We start from the raw sequence: 5,929 nt of genomic DNA on the forward strand, positions 1-5,929 counted from the left end.
CCTAAAATGAGGGAAACAATGCTAGAAGAGAAATGAGCATCCTTTTAATGCCTGGAATAAAAATGCTGGAAAAGGGCAATTTTATTTGATATGGTGTCTTTCTCTTTTTTTTTCCCATGGCTAAAACTGCACGGTGAGCAATCAGAGCAGAAATATGAAATGCAGGAGTCCTGGATTCCACAGTGGGATTAACTTCCCTTTTCTGCTCTCTTTCAGGACAGGAAAAAACCACCGAACTCGCCCCGTCTTTGGGACCAAGAGCTTTGGTGTTGGAGTAGGCAAAGCCAGCTAGGGCCCCCCTTGTCCTGCCCATGGTGTGGGTCAGGGACAGGCTCCTCTTCTCCTCTGGGCTGGGATGAACTGCCTAGGGAATGCTCTTTCTGACAGGCCGGTCCTAGCCCCGGCTACTGGAAATGGGCAGAGGTGAAGAGGCAAGTGCCAGAGTTCCTTGGGGATGATGGAATTGTGGTGTTTGGCTGTGCCCAGAGGGGCAGGTTGGGCATTTCTGTGTGTGTGAGGACCGGTTTGGGTGCTGGGGAGCCCGGGGAGCCGAGCTCTCAGTGCATTCCCAGCTCTCCCGGGGGTGGGAGCTGGTGCAGGGCTGGGTGACAGCCTCTGGTCGGGCTCGGGGCAGGCCCTGGCCCCGGCACAGACACGCTGGGGTGGTTTGGGGCCGCTTGGGGAGCCGTGGGAGGCAAATGAGGGATGGTGCTGGGCGGAGCGATCGGCCTGCGCTCGTGTCAGCGCAGCCGTGCAGGGCACTGGGATCTGGGTAAAACACCGGCTCTCCTGGCGTTCAGGGATGCAAGGTCTGAGGGACTGGATTTACTTGGGCCTTTCCAGGACAGGAGGAACAAGAGGAGGTGTGGTGCCAGAGGTGCGTCCCATCCGGTTGCATTTCCCTCTTTCCCATTTCCATTTCCTCCTCAGTGCAGGAGCCCTGCAGCCCATGAGCACGGGGCCGGTGACAACTCCCTGTCTGTAGAGGGATTCCTTATGGAACAAGGGCATATGATACCCCTGGAAAGATTGGACAACCCAGGGTTGCTGAGGAAAAGCCCCTGAACAGGCCCCTGACTGCAGGCAGCCCTGAGAGTCCTTGGCAAGGTATACAGCTGCCTGGCTCCCCCTCTGATTAGAGGCCATCTAGAGGGACTGGGCATGAATCTTTGCAAAAGTAGATATAAGTCGGCATAGTTGAACAATAAAGGGAGAAGGATGCTTAATCGTATCGGTGTACGTGTCGTTTATGTGGCCAGCTCTCCGGACTCGGTCCCTAACACCTGTCCTCCTCCTGTGCCCCTTTTGTTGGACAAGTCTCAAATGGCAACACACATTCCCAAAGACTGTCTGCTTCCTTAAATCCATGGACCAGCTAGTGCTGTCACTGAACAGCTGAAATGAGCTTTCAGAGCCTATAAACTAGCAGGAGTGACAAACAAAGGGATTTGAATCTGGAAGTAGGTGAGGTCCACCCACCCACTGCTGCTGATGCAGAGACTGGGGCTCAGGGCATCTGTGCAGCCCTTCCCTTTGGCACTGATCCTGCACTGGAATGTTGTGTTGCTGCCAAACCAGGCCTCAAACTAGGAGAAGGTAAGCCCTGACCATTTGCCCCTGACCCTGGCACACCCACAGTGTGTTATCTGGAGTGTGTGCCTCAGCTGGTGTCACTTGAGTTTCACCAGAGTTGCAAGCTGGCTCCTGCTCTGGGCGATTCCGAGTGACCATCACATCAGTTCTGCACTAAACACCGTTTAGCCAGACCCAGAGATTTGGCCACATAGTGACTTCTGAACAGAAAATCAGAATGCAGGAAAAGTGCCAGGACCACGCACGGGCCCGGGTACAGCACGGTCTTTGTGGGTCACTGTCACTCCACTCTTACAGTCTCTCCTCATCTTTCTTGTGGGCTCTTGTAGCCATTGCTCACTGCTGTTTTTGACTATTCTCTGTCAAGGAAATGAGTTGAATTTCCTTGTCAAATCTAATATATCCCAGCTGGAGCATTAATTGAATTAGATAATTGGATAATTAGTTAATTAGCCAATTTTTCGGTGCGCACACACACCACCCACACCTTTCACTCATCCTAAGCTCTACCCCTCATTCATCACAGGCTCCCACCCCACACACATGCGTCACGCCCCCCCGCACCCGGTCGCCGCCCCCCTGGCTTGCGTCACACGGTCCCGGCCCCGGTCACCGCCCCCGCCGCGCGCGTCATGACGCCCCGCCCCTTCCCTCGCGCGCGCGCGCGCCTAATGTAGCCCCGCCCCTCGCTTCGCCCCCAGCCCCGCCCCTCTCTCCTCACAGCGCTTCCCGCCCCCGGCACCACTCCTCCGTCAGTCCCGCGCCGCTCCTGCACCTGCCGCCACCCGGAGCCCACCCGTCCGGCACCCGCCGCCGCCTACAGCCACCCGCCGCCGCCTGCAGCCACCCGCCAGCCCCCCGTGAGCCGCCGCCGCCCCCCCCGCCGGTCTCGCACCGCTCCGCCGCCTCAAACCGCCCCACCGCACCTCCCCGCCGCCCGCCGCTCCCCCCTCCCGCCATTGTGGGTCCCCTCAAGGTATCCCCCGCCCCGTGCCGCCCGCGGGTCCCCTCAGGGCAGCCCCCGCCGCCTCACGGCACCCCTTCCCGCCATTGCGGCTCCCCTCAGGGTACCCCCCGCCCCTTCCCGCCTCACGGCCCCCCTTCCCGCCGTTGCGGCTCCCCTCAGGGCGCCCCCCCCCGCAAGCCCCCCCTTCCCGCCATTTATGCACCACCCCACAGCACCCCTCAGGCCACCATTTTAGCCCACCCAGCCGCAGCAGGCAGACCCCCCAGCACCAGGAGAACACCGCAGCCCCCATGGAAGGACAACACCCACACAAAAAAGGTTAGAAAAACACACAGAGGGTGGCAGCCAAGGAGGGACACTGCAGGGGGACACAATAAAGGCCGAGAGCCCAGGGGGACATTCCAGGGGGACAAAATAAAGGCCAAGAGCCCAAGGAGGAGGCAGCAGGAGAACATAATAAAGGCCAAGAGCCCGGGGGGAGTCCAGGGAATAAAGAGAAAGGGCTCAAAAATCACACACTACACAACAAACACAAGGGGTATGACACACAAGCCCTGTTCCCTAAACCTAACCTTAACCAGGACCCCAAACAACACCCCTTTCTCCCCAAAAGCAGCCACAGGCAGCAGCCCTCCCCACAGCCAGAGGCAATCACCCTGAATGCTGAGCCCATGCCAGCACCCTCCCCACAGCTGGAGGTAATAATCCCAAATGCTGAGCCCATGCCAGCACCCTCCCAACAGCTGGAGGCAATAATCCCAAATGCCGAGCCAATGCCAGCACCCTCCCCACAGTTGGAGGCAATAATCCCAAATGCTGAGCCAATGCCAGCACCCTCCCCACCTAACCCTAACCCCTAGCCCTGACCCTGACCATGACCCCTAACCCCCAACCCTAACCCAACCCCCTAACCCTAGCCCTGACCCTAACCCTATAGCCCCAATACCAATACAATGCCAGGACCACGCCAGGAGCCCGCCACACAAGGGACAACACACGCAGGCCAGAGACCAGCAGGTAAGGTTCAGGGGCCAAGTGGGACAGTAGTACATAGGGTGGAGGGGGCAGAGGGACAGGGGCAGGGAGCACAGAGGCACAGGGCCAGGGGCCAGTGCCATGTTAGGTGCCACACACCACCATCAGGAGTAGAAGCCAGGTAGCAGGGGCCAGATGACCACAGTAGGGGTCAGGGGTCAGCAGTAGGTGCCAGGTATCAGGGGCCAGGTGATACAGGTAGAGACCAGTGCTAGGCATCAGGTGACAGCGCCAGGTGTCAGGTTTCAGGTCAGGTGACAGTGCCAGGTGTCAGGTGTCAGGTCAGGTGACAGCGCCAGATGTCAGGTTACAGGTGTCAGGTGATAGCGCCAGGTGTCAGGTTTCAGGTCAGGTGACAGCGCCAGATGTCAGGTTTCAGGCCCCTCCCCTCATGCCACACCCCCACCCCTCCCATAACCCCACCCCCTACCTCTAGGAATCCGTACGCACCCGCCAGGTGAACATTTAGGGTTTTCCAGGTGGGTTTTCCTGAGGGTTTCTGAGGCATAGGGTCCAGGTCAGGCACCCAGTCAGGGCCCAGGCACAGGTCACGGCCCAGTATCCAGGTCAGGGTTAGGGTTGCAGGGCAGCAGTGCAGGTAGGGGCCAGGGGCGCAGGTTAGGCGCGCAGGTGCATGCTAGGGGTGCAGGCACAGGTGAGGAGCACAGGTTAGGGGTGCAGGTGCAGGTGAGGGCCACGGGCTAGGGGGTGCAGGTGCACAGGAGGATCACAGGTTAGGGGCGCAGGCCAGGGGTGCAGGTGCAGGGTAGGAGTACAGGCTAGAATTCGGGGTGCAGGTGCAGGCCAGGGGTGCAGGTGCAGGTGAGGAGCACAGGCTAGGGTTAGGGGTCACAGGGTAGGAGGCAGGGTTAGGGGTCACAGGGTAGGAGGCAGGGTTAGGGGTCACAGGTTAGGGTCATGGGTTAGGGTCACGGATTAGGGGTCACGTGTTAGGGGTCACAGGTTAGGGTTAGTGTCATGGGTTAGGGTCACAGGTTAGGATCATAGGTTAGGGTCACGGCTTAGGGGTCACGGGTTAGGGTTAGGGTCACGGGTTAGGGTCACGGGTTAGGGTCAGGGTTAGGGTCACGGATTAGGGTCACAGGTTAAAGGTCACGGGTTAGGGTCACAAGTTAGGGTTAGGGTCATAGGGGTAGGGTTAGGGTTACAGGGTTAGGGTCAGAGGTTAGGGTCACAGGTTAGCGGTCAGGGTTAGGGTTAGGGTTGGGTTAGGGTTAGGGTTGGGTTAGGGTTAGGGGGTAGGGTTAGGGGTTAAGGTTAGGGATTAGGGTTACGGGTTAGGGTTAGGGTTGGGTTAGGGTTTGGGTTGGGGTTAGGGTTGGGTTAGGGTTAGGGTTGGGGTTAGGGTTAGGGTTGGGTCAGGGTTAGGGTTGGGGTTAGGGTTGGGTTAGGGTTAGGGTTGGGGTTAGGGTTAGGGTTAGGGTTAGGTTAGGGTTTGGGTTAGGGTTTGGGTTGGGGTTAGGGTTAGGGTTTGGGGCTAGGGTTAGGGTTGGGTTAGGGTTTGGGTTGGGGTTAGGGTTGGGTTAGGGTTAGGGTTGGGGTTAGGGTTAGGGTTAGGGTTAGGGTTAGGGTTAGGGTTGGGTTAAGGTTAGGGTTTGGTTTAGAGTTATGGTTGGGTTAGGGTTCGGGTTAGGGGGTTAGGATTCGGCTTAGGGTTAGGGTTATGTTTAGGGTTAGGGTTAGGTTTAGGGTTGGGTTTGAGTTAGGTTAGGGCTAGGGTTTGGGTTGGGGTTAGGGTTAGGGTTTGGGTTAGGGTTAGGGGTTAGGGTTAGGTTTAGGGTTTCATGTTAGGGTCAGGGTTAGGATTTGGGTTAGGGTTGGGTTAGTGTTAGGGTTAGAATTGGGTTAGGGTTGGGTTAGATTTTGGGTTAGGGTTAGCGTTGGGGTTAGGGTTAGGTTTAAGGTTAGGGTTTGGTTTAGGGTTGGGGGTTAGTGTTAGGTTACGATTAGGATGTGTTAGGGTTAGGCTTAGGGTTAGGATTCGGGTTAGGGTTGGGTTAGGGTTAGGGTTGGAGTTTGGGTTAGGGTTTGGTTTAGGGTTGGGGGCTAGGGTTAGGTTACGATTAGGATATGTTAGGGTTAGGGTTAGGGTTAGGCCTAGGCCTAGGCCTAGGCTTAGGATTGAGAAAACCCCAATGCCAGGAGACCCAGGGACTCTAACCATGCAAAAGGCCGGACAAGTTAAGCATGGCATATCAAAACCTTGCTCCCTCCTCCTCTTTCTGCGAGGGATAGGGTTCGGGTTAGGGTTAGGGTTCACGTTTCGGGTTAGGGTTAGGATTAGTTTTAGGGTTAGGGTTAGGGTTAGGTTCA

This window comes from Corvus hawaiiensis, chromosome 15 (assembly GCF_020740725.1).
Source record: "Corvus hawaiiensis isolate bCorHaw1 chromosome 15, bCorHaw1.pri.cur, whole genome shotgun sequence".
Classification (NCBI taxonomy): domain Eukaryota; kingdom Metazoa; phylum Chordata; class Aves; order Passeriformes; family Corvidae; genus Corvus; species Corvus hawaiiensis.